Source organism: Gymnoscopelus microlampas (assembly GCF_963454915.1).
Source record: "Gymnoscopelus microlampas genome assembly, chromosome: 7".
NCBI lineage: Eukaryota > Metazoa > Chordata > Actinopteri > Myctophiformes > Myctophidae > Gymnoscopelus > Gymnoscopelus microlampas.
The window spans coordinates 27,144,414-27,158,623 of record NC_139944.1 but is presented as its reverse complement, the minus strand read 5'-3'; the positions used below and the strand labels follow the sequence as shown (position 1 = coordinate 27,158,623).

Below are 14,210 nucleotides of genomic sequence, written 5' to 3'. Positions count from 1 at the left end.
TTGGTGGCATGGGGGATAGATACAGCGCTTAAACACACAGACAGACAGATATTTGGATTTTTGTATCTGGACAACTGCTAGTCTGACTAGCTCAGGTGCTCTGCGATACACGTGCCAAGTTTGAAGTCAATTGGTTACGAGTTATGCGTAAGACAGTCACAGACAACCACAGAGATTCCATGCACTTATAGATTTTTGCATGACACCATTGTACAGCAATGTACAGTATAATACAGTGTTAATCAGTTTAGTCTATGATGAAAACATCTATTACAAAGTTTTCAATTGGTTGATATAAGAAATGAAGAAAATGTATTATTAAAAATACCTGCTTCTCGATTAAAATATATTTTTAAACCCTGCTTCTCGATTAACCTGAGCAAGATTAAGTCGGTTAGAGGTTCACAATTTCGGTCTCGGTATGTATTCTCGGTTAATTGCCCAGGGCTACACACCAGGGCTTTCTTATCCTCACAGATGGGAACGTGGTGCACAGTTGCCTGTAATTTTTCATCTAGTACCTGATACAGCAGAGTAAACAGTGATCAAATGGACACACAGTCCCAGAGAGGCTGTAGCAGCAGGCTGGGGGCTGCACAATGCACACTGGACCGGAGCAAAGGGAGGGAACGGAGGGGATGGTCTGACAGTGGAGATGAGAGGAGGTGGAGGACTCCTTCAATGTGGGCAGCTTCCTCTAAGCTGTCAGAGGACCGCTGCCTCTCCCCCTCTTTCATTTTCTCCTTTTCACCCTCTCTCGCTCCCAAGACCAAAGCCCAAGAGAAATTAGTCACCTCGCACACTTTGCTGGGGAGTGTGTGTGGCGGTGTGTGAGAGTGACTCTCTGTGTGTGTGTGTGTGTGTGTGTGTGTGTGTGTGTGTGTGTGTGTGTGTGTGTGTGTGTGTGTGTGTGTGTGTGTGTGTGTGTGTGTGTGTGTGTGTGTGTGTGTGTGTGTGTCAGAGAGCTTGAACAAAATTGTTTTCCATCCCAAGCTTTATAATTCTGCCTTGTATCTGACAATTGCTGCTATATATATATAAAAAATAAACGTCTCTCATGGAGCAAAGAGATTGTCCTCCCTGTAGTGTAAGAAGAATAAAGCAGTAGTTACAAGGATGTGGACATATAACAAGGGAGAAGCAGAGAGAGAAACGGCCAACAGTAATTACCAGACTGATGCATAGCCATCTATTATTTGTGGCAGATATTGGCAATATTAGCATGTCTTAAAAGGGAGCTTTTGAAGCTCATGTGATCAATATTTCCCTTTCATGGTTTATTTAAATCAATGTATGAGTGAAGTAAAAATACTGAATATAAAAAAAACACAGTCAGTCTTCTCTTTGAGGCACCTATAGTCCTGACAAATGATCAGTTATCTGATGTCTCACTCATCCTATGCTAATCTAAGAGCAAACCGGCAACGCAATTGAAACATAAAATTAAAGTACTTCATTGTGTAAGTATTTTTAGTACAAGTACGTTTTGTACATACATGGCTGAGAGACAAGACAGCGAGAGAACGGATCAAAGTGAGAAAGACGTACCCCACATACCCTTGAGCTAATTTTATCATGTGAGTTTTGTTTCTCATTCCCATCTCGAGCATCAGATCAAGGCTCAAATGCTTGGTTGCTGCAACAATATGTGGAATGACATGGGGGGTACATTCCTTTGAAGATAGGAGCCTTCTTTGAAGTCTCCTAGGCTCTTCCGTGGCATCTGACGATGAAGAACACTGAACAGTTTCTGTGTCGAGTAAAGAATATCTTCTCCCCAGTTCATTGTTTGTGTGATCAGGGGCAGGAGACGGGAAAGCATCATTATGCCAGTGACAAAAATCGGTAAGTGTTTCAGTCACAACACTTCATTCCAATGCTCAGTAATAAAGCCACAGTGCCCTGACTCAAATGGTGAGAACCTTTGACATAATTGCTGGCTTCACTGCCTCCTGTTCCTTTTAATTATAATCAGAACACGTCTCTCCCTTGCCTTCTCAACAATAGAATAACAAGAGAAGAAAACAGGCTCATTTTAAAACTCTGTAATTGCAATTTTCTGCCTAAATTGCAGTCTAATGATTACACACATGAGGTGCATGGTGCCTGACAACAACACAGAAGGAGCAATAGGAAAAATTTTGAAAGTAAAAAACAGCACAGTGCCAAGGACCCTCGGGCACCACAAGAAGAAAAAAACAAAACAGGACCAACAAACTGAATGCTCTCTCCCCATGGGAAGCCTGGTTTAGAAATGGGCTTCTCTAAAACAGCAATTCCCCAAACTTTTCACATGGCTGACGGTGAAGGGCTTAGAGAATTGAGTTCTGTGCCGCTATACGGGAGACGGAGTTGATGGGAATCCAGTGCAAAGGCTCCATGGGAGTGCAGCACACCAACTCCCTAGCTCAAAGGAGCACAATGGAGAGAGAGAGAGAGAGAGAGAGAGAGACACAGAGAGCAGGGAAGAAGTAAGTACGTTCAGGAAGTGGCGGAGGGAAGGTGAGATAAGGGAGGAGAGGAGGGGGAGAAAAGGTGGGTGGGAGAGGAAACAAAATGGCATAATGGGGAGGGATGAGAAGGGATGCTGCATGACGTTTGGCAGAGCTGAAAAGCATGTCCACGGAACAGTGGATTCCTAAGCCCTGCCGAAGCTCTTCTTCACTCTGCTGTGTTGTTGAGTCTTGACCATTTCAAGGGCTAGCGGGAGAAACCCTCCGGTAGAATCTCCATGCTTTCACTATACACCAGTGGCTCTAAAACATTTCCATGTCAAGGACCCCCAAAGATTATATGTATTTGACTGCGGACCCCCATTTGAGGCTTTGTGAGCTTATAGATTTTGTAATAGCCGAAAACAATAAAGAACATAAGGCTGCAGATCAACTAAAAGAGAGCATAGTTTGGACTGGGGAAATGTGTCCATATTTGGCTGCGACCATGCAGCGGGAATGAGCCACTTCACTGGTCGGTTGGTCCAAAATGTTCAAGCACATACCGAGAGCTGGTTGTAGTGGCTATTGCTAATCATGAATTACGTGATTTTGTTTTGTATATATGCCAACTCTAGACACAAAGTCCCTCAGGAGGCAGAAGATGGAGGAGGAGGAATTGGATTTGCTAATGTCTGAGCAAATGGTAGCTTTCAGAATGACATTCTGAAGCTACCATGTGGGTTCCTATGGGTCACTCCCAGTAGGTGTTTTTTTAGGATTTGGACATATGTTTTAATCATATTCGTAGCTGTAGGTGTCTAACCAATCCACTGCACCGTCATACCAGATTTTATTGCACATCAAGAACAATCCTACAGGATGTTCCTGTTGGATTCCTAAATTATTTGTGAAGGGGGATGAAACCAATAATCATTTGCAGGCTCTGACCCGCGGTCTCTATAATGTATCTCATGGGAACAGCTTCATGACATTGAGAGATCATTTCACTTGTGACTTCAATTATGAGCGGACATGTAATATTCGTTATAATATTTGTTGCTGTCGGGTAGAAACCTTATCTCCATAATTCAAAATTCTTATGTTTTGTTGTAAATTAATGTCCAACCTACATCAAACAAGGTGTCGCATAAAAGCAGTGAAAAATAGCCGATCTACTGTACAAGTTCACACCGCCTCACAATGCGAGGCGGTGTGAGCTTGTGAATCGGCTATTTTCACTATTTTAATAGTTTTTGATAATGAAAAAAAAACATTTTTGGACATATTTGGACATAATGAGGTTATCTCCCACAATTCTTGGTTCAAAGGAGTTCAAGTTAAAATATGTAGAATTCATGGTCGTTTTCCTGTCCGAATGTACTGTGCAAGCTGTTTACTGGCCGCGCTTCTTAACAATATCATATGAACTGTATGTGATAGGGCCCTACAGGGACAACCATCTGCAGTCTGATCAGGTACACTGACCAGACAACAGATGCGGCTGAGACCACATTTTTCATAAGCCCACGAAAAAGCAACCTTTGCCAGACAACATGCACACATATACACACACACAAGCACGCATGACACACACACGCACACACACACACACACACACACACGCACAAACATGCAGGCAAGCCTCATAGTTTATTCAAAGATATCGTTGTCTGGGGAAAACATCTCCATATTTCATGTTTTTTTCCCCATAAATTAATGCCGTATTTCATAGCCTACTTCACGAAAAAGCAGAAAAGAATTGCAGATCTACAAGGCTGCCCAAATGCCCCAAAAAGGGATGCCAGGTTGAAAATGATAGTCTGTCTATGCTGTGGGTTTTCTGTGCTGTGGGTTTTATAAATAAAACCAATGAAAAGTATTAACAAGAGTTTGTGACAATGTAAATAATAAATAACATTGGATCCATTGGAACACAGTCACCGTGTTTCCTGAAAAGTGAGGGTTTTGGACATACAAGGTTTCAAGACTGACAGCAACGACATGCAGCCTAATTCCTCATTGTGTTTAACTATCTCTCCTTCTCCATGTTTCTGTCTTTCTCCTTCACACATGCATGCATGCGTACACACAGTGAATCAGCATAAATAAACAAGAGATGGAGTTGTGTTTCGCAGCCTAATCTCAGAGGAGCAGCCACCTCGCAGCGGCGGCGGGGATGGGTCTAAAGCAAGGCCAGCGAGTGGGACACCGCTGGCTTCCAGGCAACCAATTTGTTTGTTTATTGTCTTGGTGTTTTGTTGCGGTTACAGTTCATTGCCAGTCAGCCTATCTTGGGCATGCTCCTTTAAATGGCATCTATAAAACATGGCATGTGCTGCTCCCACACCGGTACCCCCCCCCCCACCCCCCGCATGACAGAACGGCACACACCAGCATCACGGGGCACTGCTTTTTCACTCTGCTATGATGATCATGGGGCTTTAGAAATTCCCCTTAAACACTCAACAGATTCACCTCGGCAGCTTTTGGCTGCCGCATTTTTGAGGTGGAACAAACCGTGTCTTTCCAAACACATTACTGCTGTGAACGGACTGCTGAAGCAGGGTGTAATCTTGTAGATAGATGGCTGATGTTTTATTGTTCCGCGAAAGCGTACAAAAAAAAAACACACACACAGCTGCTGCTGAATATCAGGTCTCTGTACTGTAGTGAGAAGACATCCAGGATGTTATGTTGAGCTTAGTGATGTGTGATTGGTTGCCTGGATGTGTGATGTGTGATTGCTGCATGTTCTGTGACAGATGCTGGATGCTGGTCATACATGAACTGTTACTGTAGAGATACTGTTAAGAGTAAAGCAGAGCCGAGAAGTAATCGGCCACTGGGTCTTTAGTGAATGAACGATTCTCCCTTGCTTAAAGCAGTGGTCCCCAAACCTTTAAACTCGAGAGACCCAAAACAGAAATGTTATGATGCGACACGTTGTAAGCTTGGCTATTTTCACTACTTCTTAGACTTTTACTTTTGTTTTCTAATTTATAAGATTTGTTTTAGATTGTATTAGTTTGCACAACAAGATGTACACAATACAACGTGCGCCTGGCTTTATTTTTAGATTTTGCCTTTGCTTACATTTTCAATTTTGGCAAAACAGCATTATGCACAGTTAAGAAATCATGGCTGTTTGAAATCAACAATCAACACATATTTATAAACTATATGAGTAGTAACCTTCCATAGCACCTTCAAGTACATCAAGAGCCCTAGGGCAAATTAGACAAACTTTGTTTTCCTGTATAACAATTACTGTTGTTCTTTCATTATTTATTTATATGTTTTAGCTTATATGTTTATTAGCATTGCTGCTATATCTGAGGAAACAGAACAAAATAATTGTATGTACTCACAAGACTTACACAAGATGTAACAATAAAAAAGATCTTAAGCCTTGTTTTATACTTCGTTGTACAACGCGTCCCACTGTGAAAATAGCTGATCTACTAGCTCAAAACGTGACGCATTGTTGGTTATGACTTCCTTGATAATCAACAAACCATAGTATGCTTCGATCAACAGTAATATCAAGTATACTCTGACTTGATATTACTGTCCAAACAGCTGGTATGGTCCTTTAACCATCTTTTCTGCCTGTGAGCAAGGCACTCTACTCCCTTCATTAAAGCTGTTGTAAAGAACAGTGGTTCTCAACCTGTAGGTCGGGGTCCCCACCTGATTTGGGGGGAGGGGGGGGGGGTCCCAGATGACAGTAAAGTGACAATTTAAGGAATTGAAAAAAAGGCGATCTACAAGGTCACAACGCCTCACAATGCTTATCTGTGGAACCGAGTGAAACTAAATTGAATGCCTCAACTCCAACATTCCAAGTGCTTATCAGGGTGGGGGGCCCCCAGTTCCAATATGATTATTTTGGTGGGTCCCCAGTTCAAATATGATTATTTTGGGGTTCACGGTTTGAAAAGGTTGAGAACCACTAGTATAGAATACTGCGTGGGTAGAGCATGCCTAGGTGGAGGTGAAGGAGTATTAATCAAGCTACTGCTGTACACTAAAGTCCATGCCAAGTCAACTTATTGTGAATTCATCTGCTGACAGAATCGGTACTACCAGTTGCCCACACCACACTCTAGGTACAAATGTTATTTTTATGATGTAAGTAAGTCAAACAACATTCAGACGGTGTACAGTCAGAATAGGTCAACTTGATGCATTTACAAGTTCCATAAAGCTATGTGTAAAGAAGACCATGGATGCAAAGGTGTACACAACAGTGTATTTGTTTTGTATCACAGCAGCAAACAGAGACTGGCATTTGCTGCTCCCCACATATTGATCTGACAGAGAGAGCAGGGGGCTGACAGAGAACACAAATACTGCCTGAGGTGGCTCCTTAAAAACTAGCGACAAGTGTCTTATCCACACTGTTCTTCTCCTCCTGGAAACGGTGTGATGGGCCGTGCATATCAAGCACCTTCGCTGATCCTGTATTCAGCTCAAGCTCTGCTGTTTGTTGCCCGACCTGCAATGATGATGGTAAATGGTCTTGCATAGCGCTTTTCTAATCTTCCAACCACTCAAAAAGCTTTACACTATATGCCACACAGACGAAGACACACACAAGTCCGACAGCGGACGAAACCTTGCAAGGCACCAGCCTGCTCATGGAGAAGCAGTTAGTGGTTCAGAGTCTTGCTCAAGGACACTTTGATAAGATGCCAGTAGGAGCCAGGGATCGAACAGCCACTCCTGCGCTACCGAGTCCGACGCCCCTTTTTGGCTTTTAAGTAACACAAGTGAAACTGTAAACTGATCTATTTAGTGTCTATGCTGCCGTTCCATTGAGTGGCGGATGGCATAGCCTAAGTGATTTGTGGAGTTGCTGGGTGTTCTGTTACCCACCTAGAGGAAACAATCCTTTTTCTTTTTTTTTCAATTTCCTATTTCCCCATAATAGAACTAGCGATATCGTCACAGGATGGTTATAATGTAATTTCTTAGTACATTAGATTACATGTCTTTATTATCCACAAGGGAAAATCGTTTTGCTCGTACATCTTGGTACAATATCTGGACTTGGCAGGGCCATAATGCCAGGGTTTTAATGGGCACATGGGAGCAACGCAACGTGGTGCCAAGCGTTTAGCCTCATAACCAATTCTTACAAGTTTCCCCCGATTGGCGCAGAGTGCACAAATCCTTATGAGTTACCAGCGGTACATGTGGCACACCGTAGAGCTGTCACACACATTCCATCTTCAATAATCCCAGGGTGGCCTTTGCACTTGCCTGTCAGCAATACCTACCAATAACACTGCACAATAAAAGCCTCCGGAACAACAGTGGGGCCGAGGGCAGCTTCAAGGGGGCTAGTGACTGCGATCTATAAAACACTGTAATGGGTTGCCTGTCAGAGGGTGTGAAAGAGAAGATCTACACCTCCTCTGACTCTCTGAGGGGACTCCAATTAATCACAGCAGAATTGTATCACCACGCAATAGGAGACGTAAGGTTATTACCATCCCCCTGTTCCGCAGGATGAAATGTGATGATAGCACTAATTGCGGAAAAAGAAGAGCGAGAAAAACAGCTGACCGCACAACACTTGTCAGGGGGATGAAGGGCAGATGAAAGAATGGGGGGGTGGGGGGGAGACAAGTAGATAGACCGAGATAAAAACAGAAAAGGAAGTGGGCAGGGGTGGGGAGGAAAGGGGGAAATCGAGAGGGAGAAAGAAGAGTACAGCAGTGGTTCTCAGACATTTTCATATTAAGGACCCCCAAATTGATATGCATGGGTCCACGGACCCCTATTTGAAAGGTTTTTGTGCCAGGAACCCCAGTAAGAGATTTGTCAACATTTGTCGCAGCGTATCACCATGCGTTGTGAGCTTGTAGAACGGCTATTTTTGAATAGCCAAAAGGGTTCAAGTATTTAAACTGTCCCTCGTTTTGCTGGGGACCCCTGGAACCCCTTCAATGACCATGGGTCCCCAGGCCTGTACTCCCCAGGCACCCCAGTGGAGTACAGTATGCACACCGGTGTGTAGGCAAGCACATTGCTAAAAATCTTACAGTTGGCATGCCATGTGGTTGGCGACAAACACCAGACCCCCGTTATCACTCAGGGGACCATCCATGTGTCTTCTAAACCTAATCCACAAATAAATTTGCTCTTCTTTAAAGTTATAAACAAGCTGCTTAGCTGGCTTGAGAGCTCACACCAAAAGAGGCCCCGGCTCACTCCGAATGCAGCTCCAGCTAGTCTCTCTGTTCACAGCAGAGATATGTTTGTAAAGCTTACTGTTGGGAGCCATGCTTTACATTGCTTTGGTGCCTCCTTCAATAAGGCTACCTCATTATTTTGTATGTTTAAACTTAGAATCACATTGTCTGGAAGAAAATGTTAACTTTTAAATTAAAAGTTGGACTACTCCTTGCCAGTTAGACAGAGAAGACAGACAGACAGACAGACAGACAGACTGACAGACAGACAAGACTACATAAAGGACATGGTGAGAGCCAGTGAGACAGAGAAAGGAACAGAGATGACCATAAGAGGTTAATTTAGTGATTAAATGCCAAAGTACGTAGGCTATATTAGGCTATACACAGTATTGTCATATAGTCAGTCATACAGCAGGGGTCTTCAACAGGGGGTCCGGGAGCCCTAGGGGGTCCTCAGAGTTACTACAGGGGGGCCGCCAAATCTTTGTGTGATCTGTATGTTTTTACATTAACCACTTGAACCCTAGCATCCCTTTTCTGAGGATAACTGTGGTCAAAAATAGCCGATCTACAAACTCACAACGCCTTGCCCTGAGACATTGTGAGCTTGTAGATCAGCTATTTTTGGCAAAGAGGTATGGTGTAGAGGGGGAAAAGAGCAGACCAAGTAAAATCTGCAACTACATTTTATACAATACAGAGGGGGTCCCTGCTTCATATCTCTCTCAGCTAGGGGGTCCTTGGCCTGAAAAACATTGAAGACCCCTGGTCTACAGTTAAATGTTTTCTTCTCCGTAATCATTATGAAATAGAAATAATTTCTGTGAGGGCAGGTCTCTCTCATCATCAGCTTTTCACCTGGACTTGGACTTATTGGCTAGGGACGGCAGACGGTGCCGCTTGGCGACACCGTCGTACTAAGGAGTACAAATTCATTGAACATTAATTAAAGATAACAAAAATGTTCAATTATGAAAGTACATGAATGAAAGTTGGTACACGCGCTCCGTGCTTGCTTGGTCCAACATTAAAACAGTTCGTTATAAATGGCTAGGCAGAATTACATTTTATTTAGATTAATTCATATGGGAACTGCAGGGATTTTAAAAGCAGGAACACAGCCTACTGTAGCCTAATTTGTTCATTATATTGTCGTCTGAATGAATATATACATATATATATATATATATATATATATATATATATATATATATATATATATATATATATATATATATATATATATATATATATATATATTCAGACAATATACGATAAATGTATAATAAAATATATTTAATACAAAAAATATAAATATATATAAAATATATATATAATGAAATAAAATATATATATTTTTTTCCGAGCCTATAGCTAGAAAAAAGAATAGCCTATATTGTTTATTCTATTTGTTGTATTCTTTAGCGCTTGCTACCAGCCCATAAAGTGATTAAATTAGTTTGCAGTCCGGCTGTCTACTATTTATCATTTATCACTTAGTGTTCATCATTGTAGAAATAAATAATAACCATGTTAATCGTAGATGGATTTGTTTGGTGGAGTAACGTCCGGCCAAAGTGCACTAATATCTTTTCGTTGACTCAGACCTAAATTGTAACGTTCAATTAATAGCCTATATTCAAAGCATAATAGCCTACCTGTCGATGTGCTGTCAATTAATCCCAGGAAATGTCCTTCTCATTTGTTCCCACTGTCAAAAACCAGAGATTTATGTTAAAGAAATGCCATTTCCTCGGCGCTGCGAGATGCCCACGATAATAATTCATAACCTACGACGAGTAGATGTTGAGGTAAAGCTTTCCCAAACGCACAATCCCTGAGTCAAAGAAGTGAAGTGAAACTGCAGGCTGAGTGCTGGAAGCGGTGGTCCGCCGCACCGAGACTCTTTCAAAGTTCCTGTCCCTGGAGCTCTTTCTCACAACTTCCCATTCGCACAGACCGGGACACATGTCGGGTTGTCAACCATCATTTCTGGATTACAACATGATATGATTGATTAAGAACAATCCACTGCTTGATTGCAATTAGACATTGGGAACGTCTCGCACTAACCATGGAAAGAACTAAGGATTTGGGGAGTGAGTTCCTGTGGATGTTATGCGGGGAAGACGGGACTCAACCTACCGGCGATCAAAAAAGGCCCACTGGCTGCAGTGTTTAGGCGCCACCCAGTGGATGCGGCGTATAATAGATGCCTGTGTGATGCCAGGCGCGCTGCTCTGCTCATAGACCGATAATTCCACTGCCATACGTGGGCTCCGCCTCCGTCTTTAGTAAAACAAAATAAACAAAACCACTACGCTACTCACCAAAACAAAAACTTTTTTGTGTTGTTGAAAGTCTATTCTCTAGGGTGGGCTCACCTTCTCTGTATAACATACTTTTTGGGCAGAAAATAAAATATGTCCACCAGATGGAAATTATTTTATTAACTCCACTGCGCTCTCTACAGATCTGGTTAATATAAATTACCATTGACCAGATCTGTAGAGGGCGCAGTGGAATACATCAAATAATTTCCGTCTGGCGGACATATTTTATTTTCTGCCCAAAAAGTGTGTTATACAGAGAAGGTGGGTGCTGAGAGGCCTCCCACCCTAGAGAATATACTTTCAACAACACAAAACAGCCTTTGTTTTGGTGAGTAGCGAAATAGTTGGTATTTTTTACTAAAGACAGAGCCCTCACTCACACGGCAATGGAATTTTTGGTCTATGAGCAGAGCAGCGCGCATGGCAGGGCGTTAGAGAGGACTCACAAACGCTCTGGAACAGGGCTATGTGTGATGTAGACGAGGAAAGAGATTTATGTGTCTGTTCTATATATTATTATACCTCTCACTCTCTGTGACCCCTTCAGCTAAATGTACCCCTTAAATGTATCCTCAGATAAGAATACCTTGATGATTATGTCATCATGTCAATGGCTTATCGTTTGCAGAACGTTGCACAATAATTATCTAGAAATAGGCCCGCATCTGCATCAGTATGTCTCTTCAAGTTTCCCCAATCGCCATAGCCTACTTCTGTGTTTGTTTGTTTGTTTTATTTGTATATTGAATAATTCAGCCGTTTTTTTAAAGGTAGTAGTAGCTGCTGTTGCTAATTCCAACATTGTGGTGAACCTGGAATATACTGCTGTCTAGCTAGAACATAAACCATGAATAGGAAAGTGGCCAATAATGTGGGTTTGGTTGCAGTGGCTGCATGCCACTATTTTGGGTTAGTGGGTTGCTTAAAATGATGTACTAAGAAGACTGGTGTGTTATGACATGCATTAGACCATTGAATACACACTGAGGTTATGATGTATTTTTCTGACACTAAGCCTCTCCACTCTCCAGAAGCATTAGTGCCCAGTCTAAAAAGGCTTCCCCCCAGTAATTGCATTATCATCTCTCCATTTTTCAAGCAGTCTCTTTTGTCTGGCCCTCAAAAGACAGGAATGGAAGGAATAATCAATACACAGCTTTGAAATAGCTTGTGGAGAGGTAAACATGTGGATTTGGATTTAATTGCTTTTGGACATCCTTGTCATAAACCCAAAGCCTTAAAAACACACACACACACACACACACACACACACACACACACACACACACACACACACACACACACACACACACACACACACACACACACACACACACACACACACACACACACACACACGGGCACACACGGGCACACACGGGCACACACACACACACACACACACACACACACACACACACACACACACACACACAGTCACATGCACGCGCACACGGACACGGACATGGACATGAACACGGACACAGACTCGTTAGTCTGTGTCTGTGTCTGTGTCTGTGTCTGTGTCTGTGTCTGTCTGTCTGTCTGTCTGTCTGTCTGTCTGTCTGTCTGTCTGTCTGTCTGTCTGTCTGTCTGTCTGTCTGTCTGTCTGTCTGTCTGTCTGTCTCTCTCTCTCCCTCTCTCTCTGTTTCAAAAACTCTCTCCCACATACACACTCATGCACACAGAGATAAAGAAAGAGAGAGAGAGAGAGAAAGGAATAAGGGGCTATGACCTCATTAATCTCTGGAGCATACTGTACACCTATCATGTCATACCCCGCCACATGACACCGGCTCATTAAATCATTTGACAGGGTGAGTCAGCCATGAGGTAAAGGTGACTGAGGCAGTGGGTGAGGCAGATAAAGGCAGCGTTATTAGCTTCTGCTAAAGGCCACAACAACCACATGGTGCACAGATGAGCCAAGTCATGAGGGAAGCCCAATTAGTGGGCAGTGGGCATTTATTATTCAAACAATAAAAGAGGGGACAGATTCCACCAGCATCTGGTCACTGTGAGGTCACACCATAGGAAACTGTCTGCCAAGGACAAACGTACTGTAGCGTCCCAGGGTGTGCATTGGACAGAGGAGGGACTTCCCATTATGCCTCAGGGCTCACTCACCGTTTTTAATTATTGTGGTGTTATTGCATATCATTTTTTAGTGGGAATGTGTTACAGGGAATGAGTTATTGGATTAAAGGCCTGCCATTTGCCAGACAGGCCTCTGACTGCACCACAGGAAATGCCACCTTCTGCGATCTGATGACATTTCTGGACCATGTGGTAAGCGATGAAGTGGTCACCACCAGCCAAGGTCACTGCTGTTAAGAACTGTCCGACACCCTGACACATTGGAGAGCTGCAGAGTTTCCTGTGCCTGGTGTCATATTCAATAGAGGTTGATGCGGACGTGCAGAACTTTGCTGCAATCACCAGCCCCTTCCACCACCTAATACACAAGGGGAAGATGTTTCAATGGGATGAGGCATGTCACATCGCATTTCAGCAGCTGCAAGGAGCACTAGTAACCAGAGCATCCATCCTGGCGTACACCAACCCAGACAGACCATTCATAGTGGAAACCGACGCCAGTGACAAGGGCCTGGGGTACAGTGCTTTGGCAGGAGTGGGAGAATGGAGAGTGGGTGGTCGCATACTAGAGCTGCTCTCTCAACCCGGCCGAGAGGAATTACTGTGTCACCCTACGGGAGCTGTTGGTGGTGGTGCAGGTGTGACAGGGTCAAAGCAGGGGGGTGAAACCAAATTGTAACATTTTTTATTGATGATGAAAAACCTGTATTACGCACTTAAAAACATCATTCTCTTAACTATATTTCTGCACTGCATGTTTTATGGTTGACAATGTATTTCCCCCCGGTCCCCGAGCCACTTGACATTGGACTCCCCTATAGGCTGTGTGACATTGGCCTTGTGACAGCGGACGGCCAATGTCCCCAGGTCACGCTGGTGGCAGAGCGAATGAGGGCGGAGTAGGGTGTGGCCCACCTTATTCAAAAGTGAGCGCGAGCCACTTGGACAGCAGAGAGACAGGCATACAGGGCAGTGTGGAAGTGACAGCCAGAAGGGACGGTTGTGCACAGGAGGAGCAGACATACCACGGAGCAGAGGTGGGGAATACAGTGATCGCGGCACGTACCAAGCCACCAGCAGCGGACGGTGAGCAGACGGCGCAGTAGCAGCAGAGACGGGGAGGACAGACAGACGAACCAAGG

General features: G+C 43.5%; 1 protein-coding gene across 1 annotated transcript in view; it reads right to left on the bottom strand.

Annotated features, from left to right (window-relative positions):
- tafa3a (TAFA chemokine like family member 3a) overlaps positions 1 to 10,486 on the bottom strand; it is a 102,251-nt gene extending 91,765 nt beyond the window's left edge. The window contains exon 1 of the mRNA XM_084061560.1: positions 10,297 to 10,486. The gene's annotated coding sequence lies outside the window, so the exon portion shown is untranslated. The remainder of the gene's footprint in view (positions 1 to 10,296) is intronic.
- Between the last annotated feature and the right edge of the window lie 3,724 nt (positions 10,487 to 14,210).